Source organism: Ranitomeya variabilis, chromosome 1 (genome assembly GCF_051348905.1).
Source record: "Ranitomeya variabilis isolate aRanVar5 chromosome 1, aRanVar5.hap1, whole genome shotgun sequence".
Classification (NCBI taxonomy): Eukaryota; Metazoa; Chordata; class Amphibia; order Anura; family Dendrobatidae; genus Ranitomeya; species Ranitomeya variabilis.
The window spans coordinates 726554542-726571242 of NC_135232.1; the positions used below are offsets into that span (position 1 = coordinate 726554542).

At 46.4% G+C, this 16701-nt stretch overlaps 1 protein-coding gene across 2 annotated transcripts in view; it reads right to left on the bottom strand.

The window, feature by feature from the left end:
* LOC143781701 (serpin A3-3-like) overlaps nt 1-16701 on the bottom strand; it is a 69306-nt gene that overhangs the window by 31695 nt on the left and 20910 nt on the right. The window contains exon 1 of one of the 2 annotated variants that reach the window (XM_077268446.1): nt 14709-14837. The exons of the other annotated variant lie outside the window; for it this stretch is intronic. The gene's annotated coding sequence lies outside the window, so the exon portion shown is untranslated. Of the gene's footprint in view, nt 1-14708; nt 14838-16701 lie in introns of those variants that run through there. 2 annotated transcript variants of the gene reach the window in all.

Below are 16701 nucleotides of genomic sequence, written 5' to 3' on the forward strand. Positions count from 1 at the left end.
AATAGGGACACATATGGCAGCAACGGCTCAGTATAGGGGTATCAGGTGTAGTTATAGGGACACATACGGCAGCAGCGGCTCAGTATTGGGGTATCAGGGGCAGTAATAGGGACACATACGGCAGCAGCGGCTCAGTATTGGGGTATCAGGGGCAGTAATAGGGTCACATACGGCAGCAGCGGTTCAGTATTGGGGTATCAGGGGTAGTAGTAGGGACACATAAAGGAAGCAGCAGCTCAGTATAGGGGTATCAGGTGTAGTTATAGGGACACATACGGCAGCATCGGCTCAGTATTGGGGTATCAGGGGCAGTAATAGGGACACATACAGCAGCAGCGGCTCAGTATTGGGGTATCAGGGGCAGTAATAGGGACACATACGCCAGCAGAGGTTCAGTATTGGGGTATCAGGGGCAGTAATAGGGTCACATACGGCAGCAGCGGCTCAGTATTGGGGTATCAGGTGTAGTTATAGGGACACATACGGCAGCATCGGCTCAGTATTGGGGTATCAGGGGCAGTAATAGGGACACATACAGCAGCAGCGGCTCAGTATTGGGGTATCAGGTGCAGTAATAGGGACACATACGCCAGCAGAGGTTCAGTATTGGGGTATCAGGGGCAGTAATAGGGACACATACGGCAGCAGCGGCTCAGTATTGGGGTATCAGGGGCAGTAATAGGGACACATACGCCAGCAGAGGTTCAGTATTGGGGTATCAGGGGCAGTAATAGGGTCACATACGGCAGCGGAGAAACACAAAGAAATAAAATCCGCACCATCAGCTGGTTCAATCAGAGACACTGGGTTTCTGTGCTGTATTATGCGTGTATGCCGTCAGGGCTAGAGGACGGGGTGCTCCACAGCCAATTTACAGTCTTTTAAGTGTAGAGCAAGCTAGAAAAAGAGGGCACTCACCATCCGAAGCCTTATTCAGTCCTTTATTGTGGCTTAAAAAGTAGTAGTAGCAAGGTCTTACAGGAGAACAAAAGGTGTCTTGAGACGACGGACCGTTTCGCGCTTATGCGCTTCTACAGGTCTGAAGTAAGACTGGAAGGAAGAGGACAAATAGCAGCTGAGACGCCGCAACGTCCCCGCCCCTAAACCAGCGTTAAATGAGACAACCTGAAACTTACTACTCAATTAAAAGAACAATCATTAAAAACAAAATACTGTACATATTCACAATAACACCGCTCTAATAATATCTATTATAAGTAAGCACAAAGTTATAAAACTTATAGGAACATAGACATGTCTGTTCTCTCATTTAGACCTGTGGGGCCTGTGGCGTTAACTCTTAATATCCATCTGCCCTCTCTCTGAAGCAACAATTTGTTGTGATCTCCACCTTGTACCGGGAGTGTGACTCGTTCTAAACCGGCAAAGCGCATAACTGCTGCGTTACCGTCATGTTGGACACGTAAGTGATTAATCAAACGGGGGACCCCCTTACCTGTTTTAATCGAATTAAAATGTTCTCTGAACCTTACAAACAGGGGGCGGATAGTTTTGCCCACATAATAAAAACCAAAAGGGCAAAACACTACATAAACTATATGTGTCGTCCTACAAGATATGAAATCTCTGACTGTATGATAAACCGGCCCTATGTGAATTGTCTTATCAACTAAATGGTATTCACAAAAGTTGCAGTGTCCGCATTTAAAGTTTCCTCGCGGAATACCTGCCTGTAACCAATTGTGGTTTTGGGTAACTACCCTATTGTGTACCAAAATGTCTTTTAAATTCTTACCTCTACGGCAAGAAAAAAAGAGGCCCCCGACTAGTTAATTCTGTAAGGACGGGATCTCTCTCCAAGATGTGCCAACACTTTCTAATGGCTGATCTAATATAGTTATCCATGGGGCCAAATTTAAAACTAAAAATAAACCTTTTATGTGCAGTATTGTCTTTTATAACATTTGTAGTTTCACGTGCCTCTGCTCTTGTTTTTGCTCTTTTTAACAAGGACTGGGGGTAATCTTGTGCTCTGAATCTATCATATAGCTCTTGGGATTGTCTGATGTAACCTTCTTTACTACTGTTTAATCTCTTAACCCTCAAAAATTGACTATATGGGAGGGAATTTTTTGTGTAATGAGGATGTGCGCTTTTATAGTGTAGGAGGGAATTGGTGGAGGACGGTTTTCTATAAACTTCTGTTTGTACAGAACCATCACTGATCCAGAGTTTTACATCTAGAAACACCAAACTCAACCCTCCAAAAATAGATGTAAATTTCATGTTCATAGTGTTGACTTGCTCTAGATAGTTTACAAATTCCTGAAACTCCTCTTCAGACCCATCCCAAACGATGAAGACATCATCCACAAACCTTAGAAATAATTTTATGTTGCCCAAAAACGGATTTGTGTCCGCATAAACATAACGATTTTCGAAGACTGCCAAAAAAAGGTTGGCTAGGGTACAAGAAAGGCCGTACTGGGCCCCTGGCACTCAGGGGAGGCCGCCATGACAGGGTGACGTGGGACAATAGGGAGCTCACAGGAAGGTTAGAGGGTTATAGGGTTAACATGAGCCGAGGGGAGGGACAGAGTTTTTTGAATTGAAGGGGAAGGAGGGTTCGAATAGAGGGCAAGGGGGAGGGACGTTATAAAAGGCAATGGCCACGTGTGGGGGGCAACCATTTGGGTACTCACCAGCCAGAGAAGAGAAGCTCCGCAGTACTCAAGCGATGGATGTTGAGGCCTTGCTTCAGCAGCTCCGGATGGAAGAGGCCACACAAGGGACGGATTGGTTGCAGGCTTCGGTCAATAGCTTGCTGCAGGGGTCGGTAGCCAGAGCCTCCATCGCCTCTCCAGCAGGACTCCGGCCGCGGAGATCCCGGCCTCCGGCGCGCCTTAGCCCTGAGGCTACCCCCCGGGTCCGGCGCCGAATACGGAGCCCCTCCAGGGACCCTCCAGCCAGGGCCGGTGGTCGCGTCCCTCCTGCTCCCCGCTCTCAGGCTGGGAGGAATCCATCTGCTAGGCGGGACCTGCATCAGGGGCCGGGTTCCCCCCCCCCCCGCAGCACAGAGACGTCGGGATCCTGGACCAGGAGCGGCGGGTGCCAGCGTCCTTGCTGGCCCTGCTCTGCGTGGAGGAACGCGAGGAGCCAGGGGGCGGGCCCCTGTGCGGCGACGTCCCAGCGGCCGGCAGCCGGCCGGCCTGTCTTCAAGCACGCCGGATGGAGCGGTGCGCCGAGGATCCTCAGCCCAGGGGGCAGTGGGGGCGGCTCCGGTGAGCAGCGGGCAGCGATCGGCTGCCTCGGTCGGCGGTGATGCAGCGTCGCCGCTTGCCCGGGACATCAGGCAAGATGGCGCCGCTGCAGGAAGTGCGGCACCACGAGGAGCAGGACTTCGGCAAGATGGCGCCGGATTATGGGGCCCGGCGCCTGCGCACCAGCACCCGGGACTTCCCCAAGATGGCGGCGCCCTGTGGGGACCTCCCCAGGATGGCGGCGCTCTGCAGACTACGGCGGCAGCTCCGAGGGGCCCTGCACTTCTTGCCAGTTCGCCTGCTTCTGGCGGTGGGCAGCCGGTGAGGCAGGTTGACCCGGGAGCTGCGGAGCCACCAGCGGACGGACACAGCTTCGGATCAGCGCGCCTTCATCAGGACCCAGGACCTTCGGCTGCTGGGTTCACAGCGCCCAGGCAGCTAGGTGAGAGCCAGCAGTTCACTACTTTTAACCCCTCTGTAGCTCCCAGTGATAGTAGGGGTCAGGAGTCATTTCTGGGGGGGGCTAGCGGGGGGATGGGTTTGATATTACATGGCCTTAGAGATTTAGCCAGAATATGGTACGGGGGCCCTCAGGGAGGAGGGTCACCTGCGGCGGCATGGTTAGGGATCGCGGAAGGGTCAGCGGGGATAGGGGGATTAACAAGTTCTGGGGTAGTACCGCACTTTGGGGGCCAAGGCACAGTGGTATCGGCTGCATTAGGGGGTAGCAGCGGTGAGGCAGAAAGGGGATCAGGGTCAACTGACACGGGAGGTCATAGTGAAGGGGCTAATAAGGATAAAGAAAATGAGGGGACGGTGCGTCTGGATGATTCCGCTAGGACTGAGGTATACGTTTGTTTTGAGGGGCCATTGGGGTCACATTTAAAGGAGGAGGTGAAAGAAAAGATCTGGAAGGGGGATTATGTCGATATTTTTTCTTTATTGCCATTGGAAAGATTTAATTTGGATAGATTACGGAGAGATGATTCTAAGAAGGAGGATGAGGAGAGGAGGAGGTACCGCCTGATCCCTCTATCATTTTCTAATTGGTTACAGGCGTTTGCCATACTAGCGAGTGTGATAGGCGAAAAGGCACCCGAAAATTGTTCGGGACTTTTTTGTTATATGGACGCGATTGGGGAAGCTTACAGGGTATATGGCGGAGTAGGATGGTTAAGGTATGACGAACAGTTCAGGCAGCGTAAAGCGGTACGACCGGGTATGCGTTGGGAGCATAAGGATATAGCGTTATGGATGAGAGTTACCGCACCAGTTAGAGCGAATCAGGGATCCCAGCCATTTCAAGGGGGCGCCGGGAGTTCAGGACAGTCAGGACACTCGGTCGCACTGCAGAAGGGACTGTGTTTCTCCTTTAATGAGGGGACATGTAGGTTTGGGAGCAAGTGCAAGTTCAAACATGAATGCTCAACTTGCGGGGGCACACATGGGGCGGCTAGATGTTTCAAGGGGGGAAAGACAAGAGGGGGAGACGGTGCTGAAAAAAGGGGAGACACCAGTGCGGCTGGACGCGATGGAAGTGTATCTAAATAGATACCCCGATGTAGCAGCAGCGTCACTTCTAAGGGAAGGTTTTGGTTACGGTTTTAAAATTCCGTTTATTGAACAGGATGTTTGTTTGTCTAGGAAGAATCTAAAATCGGCGTTGCAATTTCCTAGCGTTGTGTCTGAAAAGTTACAAAAAGAGATTGATCTGGGTAGGATGGCCGGTCCTTTTCCAACGGCTCCGATCAGTACCTTGAGGGTGTCTCCACTCGGAGTGGTCCCGAAGAAAGAGCCTAATAAATTTAGGCTTATTCATCATTTATCCTTCCCGAAAGGTCTGTCGGTGAACGATGGTATTGATCCTCAATTATGTGCGGTTTGTTATACGTCTTTCGATGTAGCGATGAATCTGGTACGGCTGTGTGGTAGGGGAGCTTTGATGGCGAAAACAGATATTGAGGCGGCGTTTCACCTGTTACCAGTGCACCCGGAGAGTATGCACCTGTTAGGTTGTTTTTGGGAAGGCGGTTTTTTCATTGATCGTTGTCTTCCCATGGGGTGTTCGCTATCTTGCGCATATTTCGAAACGTTTAGTACATTCTTGGAATGGGTTGTTAAGGATGTATCTGGTTTGAATTCTTGTTTGCATTACCTCGACGATTTTTTGTTTGTAGGCCCGCCACAGTCTGCGGTTTGCTCGATTTTATTGCACACGATGGAGAGAGTAGCAAAAGCTTTTGGTGTTCCTTTGGCGGCCGATAAAACCGTCGGGCCAGTGACGTCACTAAGTTTCCTAGGCATAGAGATTGATTCCGTGGCAATGGAATGTAGATTGCCTGATGACAAGTTGGTTGCTTTTCGGGAGGAGGTTGAAAGGGCAGTTACCCGACGGAAGATAACGTTACATGATTTGCAATCTTTGTTGGGCAAGCTGAACTTCGCTTGCAGAATTATGCCAATGGGCCGCGCATTTTGTCGGCGTTTGTCTTTGGCGACGGTGGGAGTGAAGTCTCCCCTGCATTTCATCAGACTGTCTAAGGAGTTGAAGCAGGATTTGAAGGTGTGGGCTCTTTTCTTAGAGGAATACAATGGCAAATCTATTTGGATTCAGTCGGTTGAAAATGCGGCAGATCTAGGTTTTTTCATTATCGTAAGTGAAAAACGTGGTTTCAATCTGCAATATCGCGGTCAAACAGTAGCAGCGGAGTGGCCAACCAATTGGCGCGAACGAGGTTTGTTACAAAACCGGGTGCTACTTCAGTTGTTTCCTCGAGTAGTGGCGTTGTCTGTCTGGGGCGAGACAGTGAGGAATAAAAAGATTTGTTTCGCTTGCGAGCATGCGAATGTCGTGGAAGCCATCAACACGTTATCTTCGGCGTCTCCAGAAGTCGTTAGGGTATTGCAGCACCTGGTCTTCTTGGGTTTAAGGCTTAATTTGTGGATTGTAGCGGAGTATCAGTCAAATGGGCTTACTAATGCTGATGTCGTCCTTTTCCATTTACAGTGGGATCAATTTCAGGGGCCGAGGCCTTACTTGGACTCAGTGTGCCGGGAGTGTCCAGCGGAGCTGTGGAACCTGCCTTTAGGGCCGTGAGGGATCTACTTGCTAGATCGCTATCAGACAGGTCTTGGCTGCAATATGAGCAGGCTTGGAGGACTTGGGAGAACTGGAAGTTGTTTTATGGGTCCGGTATGGACGACGAGAGCAGATTGGTGTTGCTAGTAGGTCATGTGTGGGAATCGGGTTGGTCGGTGTCTAGAGTGAATAAACTTCTAGCTGGTCTAGCGTTCGGTTTTAAGGCTAGAGGCTTACAGGATGGGACAAAGTCATTTTTGGTGAGGCAAGTGGTAAAGGGTTTGAGAAAAGGGCAGAGGTCGTTCGACGGTAGACGACCGGTGTCTTTTGAAGTGCTGTTAACAATTGGAAGGCAATTACGGGTTGTTTGTTTTTCCGATTGGGAGGTGGTTTTATTTCAAGCGGCCTTTTCATTGGCGTTTTTTGGTGCGTTTCGTGTGGGGGAACTGGTTAGCCCTTCGAGACATAAGGGAGGTGGCTTACGGAGGGAAGACGTGGATGTTACATCTGACAAGGTGGTGGTGTTTATTAGGTCATCAAAAACGGACGTGACTGGCAAAGGTTGCAAATTAGTGTTATTCCAAGTTCCAAATTGTTCATTATGCCCGGTAACCTGTGTGGGTAAACTGATGAGAAGAGAGGGGGTATTATCCGACCCGTTGTTAGTGCATGCAGATGGTTCTTTCTTGTCGCGCTTCCAATTTGTTACCGTGTTTCGGAAGTGTTTGGTGACCGGGGGAATTTCGCCCAAAAAATACAGCGGCCATTCATTTCGGATAGGGGCTGCTACGGAAGCAGCCAGGAGAGGATTGGGAGAGGAAGTGGTTAAAAGAATTGGGCGGTGGGAATCAGAAAGATTCCGGTCTTATGTTCGCCTGGATATGGTTTAAATTCGTGGGGTCTTGCTTTCGGTAGAATCTTCTTGTACTGATCGGTGTTAATGTTTATTCTCTTACAGAACATGAAAAATTGCTGGTGTGGATAACGGGACACTCATTTGTGTTCTGGGCGGCGGAGAGGGCAGCGGTTCGTCCTGATGGCCGGCAGTTGGGTTTTTCACGGGACGTCGCGACCCTGAGATGGATCGGGAAAAGGGGGATGACTTGGAGTCAATATTTGCCCGAGTTTCACCGTTTCGCGCGTTGGGATCAGGTCCCACAAATTTTAGTTATTCACCTGGGGGGAAATGACTTGGGGAAAAGACCGTGCAGGGAACTTATAAAAGACATTAAGTTCGACATGTTGAGGTTGTGGGCAATGTTTCCAAGGGTTTTGGCGGTCTGGTCGGACATCGTCCCGCGGAAGGTTTGGAGGGGAGCTAGATCACCGGAAGGGATAAACAAGGCGAGGATCAAGGTGAATAAAGCTGTTTCGCGGTTCATGGCAAGGAATGGGGCGGTAGTGGTGCGACACATAAATCTGGAATCCGGCACGGGAGGTTATTGGAGGTTGGATGAGGTGCATTTGAATGCGGTTGGTACCGATATGTGGTGTCTAGCGGTCCAGGAGGGCATCGAAACAGCTTTGAAGGTGTGGAGGGACATAAATGGCTAAGGGTTTAGCACATTTATGTTGTGGCAGGGGGTGGTGGTCCTCGAAGTTGGTGGAGGTGGAAAATGGCGGATTGATGGGGGGGGGATCTCAATAGGTCCTGGACTCCCCAGGGTGATTTGAAATCGTGAAGTGGTATCGATAATCCCGTGGAGGGGATTATTAGGGGACCCACAAACAGGTGTGCGGTTTTGGCCTGGTGGGTGGAGTTTGCCTCCGAGCTGGTGCATAGCGGCTGGGGGTAAGGCGGAGATAAGGCCAAATAGGCGGGACGGTTGGCTAATAAATGTTTAATACAGGTTTCGGGCTTCGAGGATCATCCACTTCCAGGGTTTATTGTTATATTATTGTTATATGTTAAATGTTAATAAACGGCTGCTGTGGCCAATTAATCCAACCTATTTGTTGTGTGTTTTAATAGGGGGTGTTCTTTGCTGCAAGAAAAGGGGGAGGTGGTTATCCCGGGGGTATTACAAGGTAAGGTAAAAGGTTTACATTGGAGCGCACAGGAGTCACGGATACCCGTTGTCAAGAAAGGCCATACTGGGCCCCTGGCACTCAGGGGAGGCCGCCATGACAGGGTGACGTGGGACAATAGGGAGCTCACAGGAAGGTTAGAGGGTTATAGGGTTAACATGAGCCGAGGGGAGGGACAGAATTTTTTGAATCGAAGGGCAAGGAGGGTTCGAATAGAGGGCAAGGGGGAGGGACGTTATAAAAGGCAATGGCCACGTGTGGGGGGCAACCATTTGGGTACTCACCAGCCAGAGAAGAGAAGCTCCCACCCACCCTCCCTTTGTAAGTACTGTTTTAAAATTAGAATCGGCAGTTGTTATAAGGTTTGAGCTAGGTTTCTGGACATTATGAATGTATATATGTATGTTTGCTTTTTTATGGGAGATGTTATGTCGCGGCAGCAGGGCAGGGGGTGGTGGTCCTCGAAGTTGGTGGAGGTGGAAAATGGCGGATTGATGGGGGGGGGATCTCAATAGGTCCTGGACTCCCCGGGGTGATTTGAAATCGTGAAGTGGTATCGATAATCCCGTGGAGGGGATTATTAGGGGACCCACAAACAGGTGTGCGGTTTTGGCCTGGCGGGTGGAGTTTGCCTCCGAGCTGGTGCATAGCGGCTGGGGGTAAGGCGGAGATAAGGCCAAATAGGCGGGACGGTTGGCTAATAAATGTTTAATACAGGTTTCGGGCTTCGAGGATCATCCACTTCCAGGGTTTATTGTTATATTATTGTTATATGTTAAATGTTAATAAACGGCTGCTGTGGCCAATTAATCCAACCTATTTGTTGTGTGTTTTAATAGGGGGTGTTCTTTGCTGCAAGAAAAGGGGGAGGTGGTTATCCCGGGGGTATTACAAGGTAAGGTAAAAGGTTTACATTGGAGCGCACAGGAGTCACGGATACCCGTTGTCATGCAACGGGCGTACCCATAGCAGTCCCTTCTATTTGCCAAAACCAAGTAGAATCGAATTGAAAGGCATTGTGTGTTAGTATGAATTTTAATCCATCACAAATAAAATTGACCGTTTTCATTTCAGTTGCAGTGTGGGACAAAATTTCTCGAACTGCTTCTACCCCTAATCCTTGTGGTATCCGGGTGTAGAGGCTTTCAATGTCAATTGAAGCCATAAAGAAACTCTCCTGCCACGTAAAACCTCTCAAAACTCTCAAAAAATCTTTTGTATCACGTATGTAAGACGGAATGTCCGGTAAAAGGGGATGTAAAAGCCAATCTAGATATCTTGATAGCGGTTCAGTCAAAGAGCCAGCCCCAGAGACAATGGGGTGGCCCGGTGGAGCTGTTAGAGATTTGTGAATCTTTGGTACGTGGTACCAGTGTGGCTTTAACGGAAAATTAGGAAGCAACTTCTCTGCTTGTTTTTCTGAAATGATTCCACCTTCTACATACACTCTCAAAAATGTGCGTAATTCATTTTTATATTTTACTGTAGGATCGGCCTTGAGCTTAGAATATGTCTCGGTTTTGGCTAATTGATTATGGACCTCTGTCATATAGAATTCTTTGGACAACAGGACGGTGTTACCTCCTTTGTCTGCCATCCGTATCACCGTATCAGACCAGTTTCGAATTTCTCTTAGTGCTGTGATTTCTGCTGTAGTCAAATTAGAAGGTGACTGTTTATAAACAAGAGCCTCTACTTCCTTAATGACCTGATTCTCGAATGCATCTATAAGATTACCTGGTGTTACGGGTGGCATATAAACAGAGGGAACACCTCCAGTGAACAGGGTCATATTGATAGGTTTAGCACTAGCTGGTCTCTCCTCGTAATTATTAAGGCTAAGGAGTAGTTGGACATCATTAAGAAAAGCCATGTCAGCATTCTGATCTACCATAAAGCCCAAAGGGCCTACAGTACAGGGAACTTCACCTGGAAATTTAGACGTCGTGACATCTGTAACGGAAGAAAAATGTTTAAACAAATGAATCTTTCTTACTGCTTTAAAAAGGTCTATTTTAAAGTCAACAATGTCAAACTTTTCAGGTAAACTATAACTTAATCCTTTTGACAGGACCGATAAATGTGCCATATTTAGATCATGCGAAGATAAATTAATTATCGTTGTTGACGATAAGTTGCTCTTCACATACGGCAGCAGTGGCTCAGTATTTGCGGTATCAGAAGGATTAGGAATTTGTGCAGGTTGGGAATAGATGATGATGGGGCTGGAATATGAGAAGTGAAATATGTCTTTGTTGTATTCTCTGCAGCCCAGTCGTGGCTGGAAGAAGTTGTCATGTCGGTCTGGGCCAGATAAAAAGACGGGAAAAGTGAACGATTCCATCAGAAAGAACGTCAGCGGTAAGTCACTATCTGTAACTGTGCTGTGATCTCTTATATGTTCTGTAGGGCTGGTATCTACCACTGACCATATGGCGGTAATATCCATAGATTGTAGATTGTGAGCCTTCGCGGGCAGGGTCCTCTCTCCTCCTGTACCAGTTATGACTTGTATTGTTTAAGATTATAGTACTTGTTTTTATTATGTATACCCCTCCTTACATGTAAAGCGCCATGGAATAAATGGCGCTATAATAATAAATACCGTAATAATAATAATAATAATATTGGTCTTTATATAGAGATAACCTTCAGTAACAGCATGGTCATCTGCTGAGGTCCTCCTCCACTATTAGGGTATGTGCACATGTCAGGATTTCTTGCAGAAATTTTCCTGACAAAAAACGGACATTTCTGCCAGAAATCCGCATGCGTTTTTGACTCATTTTTGACGCGTTTTTTGTGCATTTTTTGTGCGTTTTTTTCCAAATGCATAGAATTGCGGGAAAAATGCAGAAAATCCGCAAAATGAATGAACATGCTGCTTTTTTTTACCGCAATGCGTTTTTTTCGCGGAAAAAAACGCACCATGTGCACAAAACATGCAGAATGCATTCTAAATGATAGGATGCATAATGTATGCGTTTTTAATGAGTTTTTATAACGTTTTTATCGCGAAAAAAACGCAAAAAAACCTGAATGTGTGCACATAGCCTTAGGGCGCGTCACCCAGTTGTAATCAAGGTTACCTGGTTATGGGCCCACTCAGAAGCTTCGCCCCCCCTGAACCAAAACCATAGCTACACCTCTGCTCGCAATACTTTGAACAAATAATTTGAGTAGATGATAAGCCCACTAATAAGAAAATATGTGGCACATAATATACAAAAGAGGCAAAGTATCACCAAAATTCCCATATATATTAGTGCAATAATTGGGCATTCAAACAGAAAAATAAAGTAGGACCAATCTCACCCAGCTTCGTTGTCTAATGAAAACGAGTGATACTCTCATATTCTCACAGGTCCTGGTAATCCGGGGAGGGGGGAGGGAAACACAAATCCCAGTTCCCACCACTAGGATATCCAGGTGTCCTTTGGTGACCGTCTCCCCAAATTCTCTCCCAACGCGTTTCATTTTATCAAATCATCAGGGGAGAGAAAGCAAAAGGGGGGGAAAAGAGCGTGCACGCAATTCTGTACGAAGTAACTTTTTCTTTCTACTTTTCCCCCCTTTTGCTTTTTCTTCCCTGATGATTTGATAAAATGAAACGCGTTGGGAGAGAATTTGGGGAGACGGTCACCAAAGGACACCTGGATATCCTAGTGGTGGGAACTGGAATTTGTGTTTCCCTCCCCCCTCCCCGGATTACCAGGACCTGTGAGAATATGAGAGTATCACTCGGTTTCGTAAGACAACAAAGCTGGGTGAGATTGGTCCTACGTTATTTTTCTGCTTGAATGCACTAATATACAGTGCCTTGCGAAAGTATCCGGCCCCCTGGAACTTTTCATCCTTTTCCCACATATCATGCTTCAAACATAAAGATACCAAATGTAAGGCACTGTATACTTTGCCTCTTTTGTATATTATGTGCCACATATTTTCTTATTAGTGGGCTTATCATCTACTCAAATTATTAGTTCAAAGAATTGTGGGCCTAAAATATGCGGAAATAACACATTATAAGTATATTATTGGGGAGAGCTTGCAGAGTCCTCAATAGATGTGAAATCTTTCTCTTACATACTGAAGCCCACCATTTGAATAATTGTTGCATGTTTGTGTTGTCTTTTGTACCATTGGTCTTTTTAAAGGAATTATTAAAGGTTATATTTTAATTTTTTCACCACTACCTTGCTATTCACTGGTCACTGGATTGGTAGTCTACTTGATTGTCATTGAGTGTGTTTAACCCCTGGATCTGGCTGAGTGTTGAGGACTTCGGTTGCCACCCAGTGATTACACAATGCCTTGGGTGTGAGATGTTTGCTCAGTCCTGTGGGAAGATCTGTGGGTAAATATGAGGCCGATTTCATTGGAAATTGAACAGGGTCTGACCCGGTCATGAGGAGATTTTCATGCCGGCTGTGGGGGTGACTGTAGGTGGTGATCCTGGCGCTGATACATGTAGGGTTTACTGCACACTGGTCTTATATAAACAGGTTGATGAAAGAACACAAAACCCTCATCCTTAAAGCCACGTTCAGTATTTGGTCAGTATTTATAAGCCAAAACCCAGAGCGGAACAATCAGGGGAAAAGTATAATAGAAACACATCACCACTTCTGTATTATCACCCACTTCTGGTTTTGGCTTATAAATAATGATGTGAAATACTGACCAAATACTGAACATGAGAACGTGGCCTTAATGGTTAGCTGCACATTTAAAGGATCAGTGCACATATTATATGAGCAGCTCTGTATGTTTTTTGTATTATTGAGCAGGTCAATAGGTTTGTTTGTTGGACATTTTATGCTTATGCTATTGCTTTTCAAACTTATGTGTTTTATCTTTAGCACAATGGTGGTGGCGCTGTTGCAATAAAGTATATGCAAATAATATGCAGCTCTAATAGTGGTGACAAGCGGTACTGCGGGTGATTTTTATAGTAATATGTCAGGAAAAAGTGACTCATGTAATATTTATTCTTTATTCCTCCAGAGACTTCAAATACAAATATTATACGGAATATTTCTAAGGCCACGTTCACACTCTCAGTATTTGGTCAGTATTTTACATCAGTATCTGTAAGCCAAAACCAGGAGTGGGTGATAAATGCAGAAGTGGTGCATATGTTTCTATTATACTTTTCCTCTGATTGTTCCACTCCTGGTTTTGGCTTATAAATACTGATGTAAAATACTGACCAAATACTGATAGTGTGAATGTAGCCTAAAGTAGAGACGTTTGCGTCATTTCCTTAAAGGGATAGTCTGTCTATTTCTCTGTCCGTGGACCATGTCGGATGGTTGACCACTCTAATAAAAGTGAGCTGCGATTCCTAGCACAGATACTTATTGGGGCTGTTGAGTTCAGCACAAGAATATTGAGGGTGAATTTAATTGCTTGTTATGAGACGGCCAGAACATGAGAGCAGGAAGTGTTATCATAGGGACAGGCAAAATGCTTGGAGGTACTCGTCACTTGTCACACTTATGATCACACTTATTAGAGTGTAACATTGGAACTAAATATCCATCAATTCTGCTCCTATAAAGTTTAGTTTTATCCCATGATGAATGATCATTTCTGCAGTCTCTTAATTTTTCCAAGTTGAATGGAGTTTTGCTAGAATATAACGATATGTCCCTGATTGATACACATGTCTTTTGTGAAGACCATCAGCAAGCAGGCTGATACGTCTTTAAACATTGGTTACTGTGGTTTACTATGATAATTTGTTTATATTTTACTACAAAAATGCTGAAGTTAAATGTATAAATATTCTAAATTACTAATCTGCAGGGTGAAATAAAGCAATATTGCTCTGCAACAGGCAATAATAGGGCTGTTTTCACGAGATTAACTCTTTAAGGCACTAACAAGGTACTTAGGTCACATCCCAATCAGAACCCATGCAATCACATACTAATAAGATGAACTGCCTGATGATGGTTTCCACTGCACAAAATAAAAACAGATTTATTAGTAAAAAAAACAACCAAACCAGTGTGACAGATGTAAGATGTTAGAAAGTAGTTTTGTATCCAAGGGGAACATACAGAACTTTTTGCCTTCCAGTAACTAATAATACATTCCTAGTGCTATAAAAATACTGTTTTTTAATTCAGTATTTTGATACATTTTTCCCAATAATTTATTATTTATTTCTTAAGGAATCAACATAAAATAAAACCTGAATTATAAAATATTTGTGTTTTTTTGTTACAAATTAATGAGTAGAAATTAATTCTGAGCACAGAAGTATCAAAATATGAAAGATTCATAGATGAAGCGGAGAGACAGATTACGGGCACCGTGTAGCATAATGGGCACCGGGCGGCATAATGGGCATCGGGAGGCATAATGCTCACCTGTAACTTCAGAGCCACGGTGTCTGATTCTGATATCTGCGTTCTATAAATCCCTCTATTTATTGACTGACGATGGGAAACATTTAAGCAAACATTGTTTTATTGCCAAGTCTCATTTTTCGAGTCTCCCTCCCTCGAAGTAAACACAGAAGAAAATAAAACGCTGCAATAAGGAACCTCAAGAAATTCAATAACGTGAGAAAGGAGGGAAAGCGAAGGGTGTGGGGTGGAAGAAGAGGTGAATTACTAAGAAATCAGATTAAGAGAAAAGCAAATATGTGACACAATTCTCCAGAAATTAGAGAAACTGTGGGAGTCAGTCAGGGGCCGACGTGGAGAAGGCAGGGTCCACAGCAAAGTTGAAGTGGGCAACCTCTGAGCCAGTGGTCTTCAATCTGTGGCTGTCCATCCGTTGCAAAACTCATGCAGCCCTCGTACCATGGAGACATCCATCTACTGTAAAACGTTGGATCTCACCATAGCTTCGAAAATGCTGCAGATCTTGGATTTTGGGACATCGCCCTCCTGACCCATCTGGCACTGCCCGAGTCCCAACCCCAATCCTTAATGGCACCCCCTTGCAATTGCAGTCCAGCTCACAACGTCCCTACTGGGATCACCAGAATTATGGAGCCCACATTTTGATCCATACAAGTCGCATTCAATTGGCCTCAGAATTATCGTCCATTTTTTAGTACCTTGCACCCAGTTTTCGGTCCTTGGAAATGGGCCTGGTATGGCGCTCCCATTCTCTGACCTCAGTCATGGGGCTTGTAGCTGTCATATTTTGATTTATAACATTGTGTTGCAGATTTCTGGAGCACACCTACAGGGGAGAGAGGATCAAATCTAATCCTTTGCAGGTTTAGGTGGTGGCGTGCCCTGTGCCAACATGGCAGGGCTTCAAAGTGACAGAAACCTGGATCCGTGTCTGTTGTTTTACATGTTCAGGTTGTCGGTTATCATCTCAGGTCTCACCCCTGTCTGACATGGCTCAATGGGGAGGCGCCTGTAGACAAAAATCTAAATAGTCGAATACCCACCCCTCACCCCAAAGAAATAACTATACAGAGACCAATATTACTAAAGATGGCACAAAACAGAGTCCAAATAATGCTGCTGGAGCGCCCGCTAGGACCGTGGGGTACTCGGGCCAGGTCCAGCGGTACTTGAAGGGGTGGTCACAGGAGCGGTGACCCGGTCCGTGGCCCTGAGAGTCCAATAAAAAGGGATGAAGTGTGTTGGAAGATAAAGTCTATGGGGAATTGTTCGTGACTCCACCTGTGATACTCGGCCAGGGATGGATGACGCTGCTTAAAGGGGACCACTGGGGCTAATGGTGTTGCAGCAAAGTTGGTATAGCTCCCCACAGGTAGAGCTTAGTCCCCAGGGCTACCGGTACAGTTGGCAAGGGATAATTGACTGTGGGGTGCAGGAAATGATTGGAGGACACAAGGATTGCGGTTTCCTTTTCCTTTTACTGGTGAATTGCAGGTGTAGTCTGGGGCACTGGTAACAGGTGCTGCTGGGGTCCGAGCAGCTTGGAAGTAACTTGGGATCCACCTAGCCAGGTGGGTTTGGAGGCCTTCCTTTTGCGCTGAATTTTCTGTTCCTTGCTGCCTGAAGCTCTGCACAAGTTCCGCTCAGTGTCTGTTACTTCTAACCCGTATGGTTGACAGCATGAACCTTTCATGGGCACTGTCTTCTCACTGGCAGCCCCAGACTCCTGCCCTGCTGTGGTGCCTCCAGGTGTCAGATGGACCAGGAGACCTGCAATCTCCTGCACACTGTTTCTAGTTGCTGGGCCTTTAGTACCCGTGCAACCACGGACTCCGGTGTCCGGTTCCTTTTGCACTTAATCCTGGGAAGAGCTCAGTCACAGGTCCACTCCCAGGCTCTCCTCACATGCTTCCTCTCCCTTCATGGTCTCACACTGAACTCTCTAACCCTGCCTCCAGAGCAGAACTTATAGGGAAGCTACCCTGAAACCGGG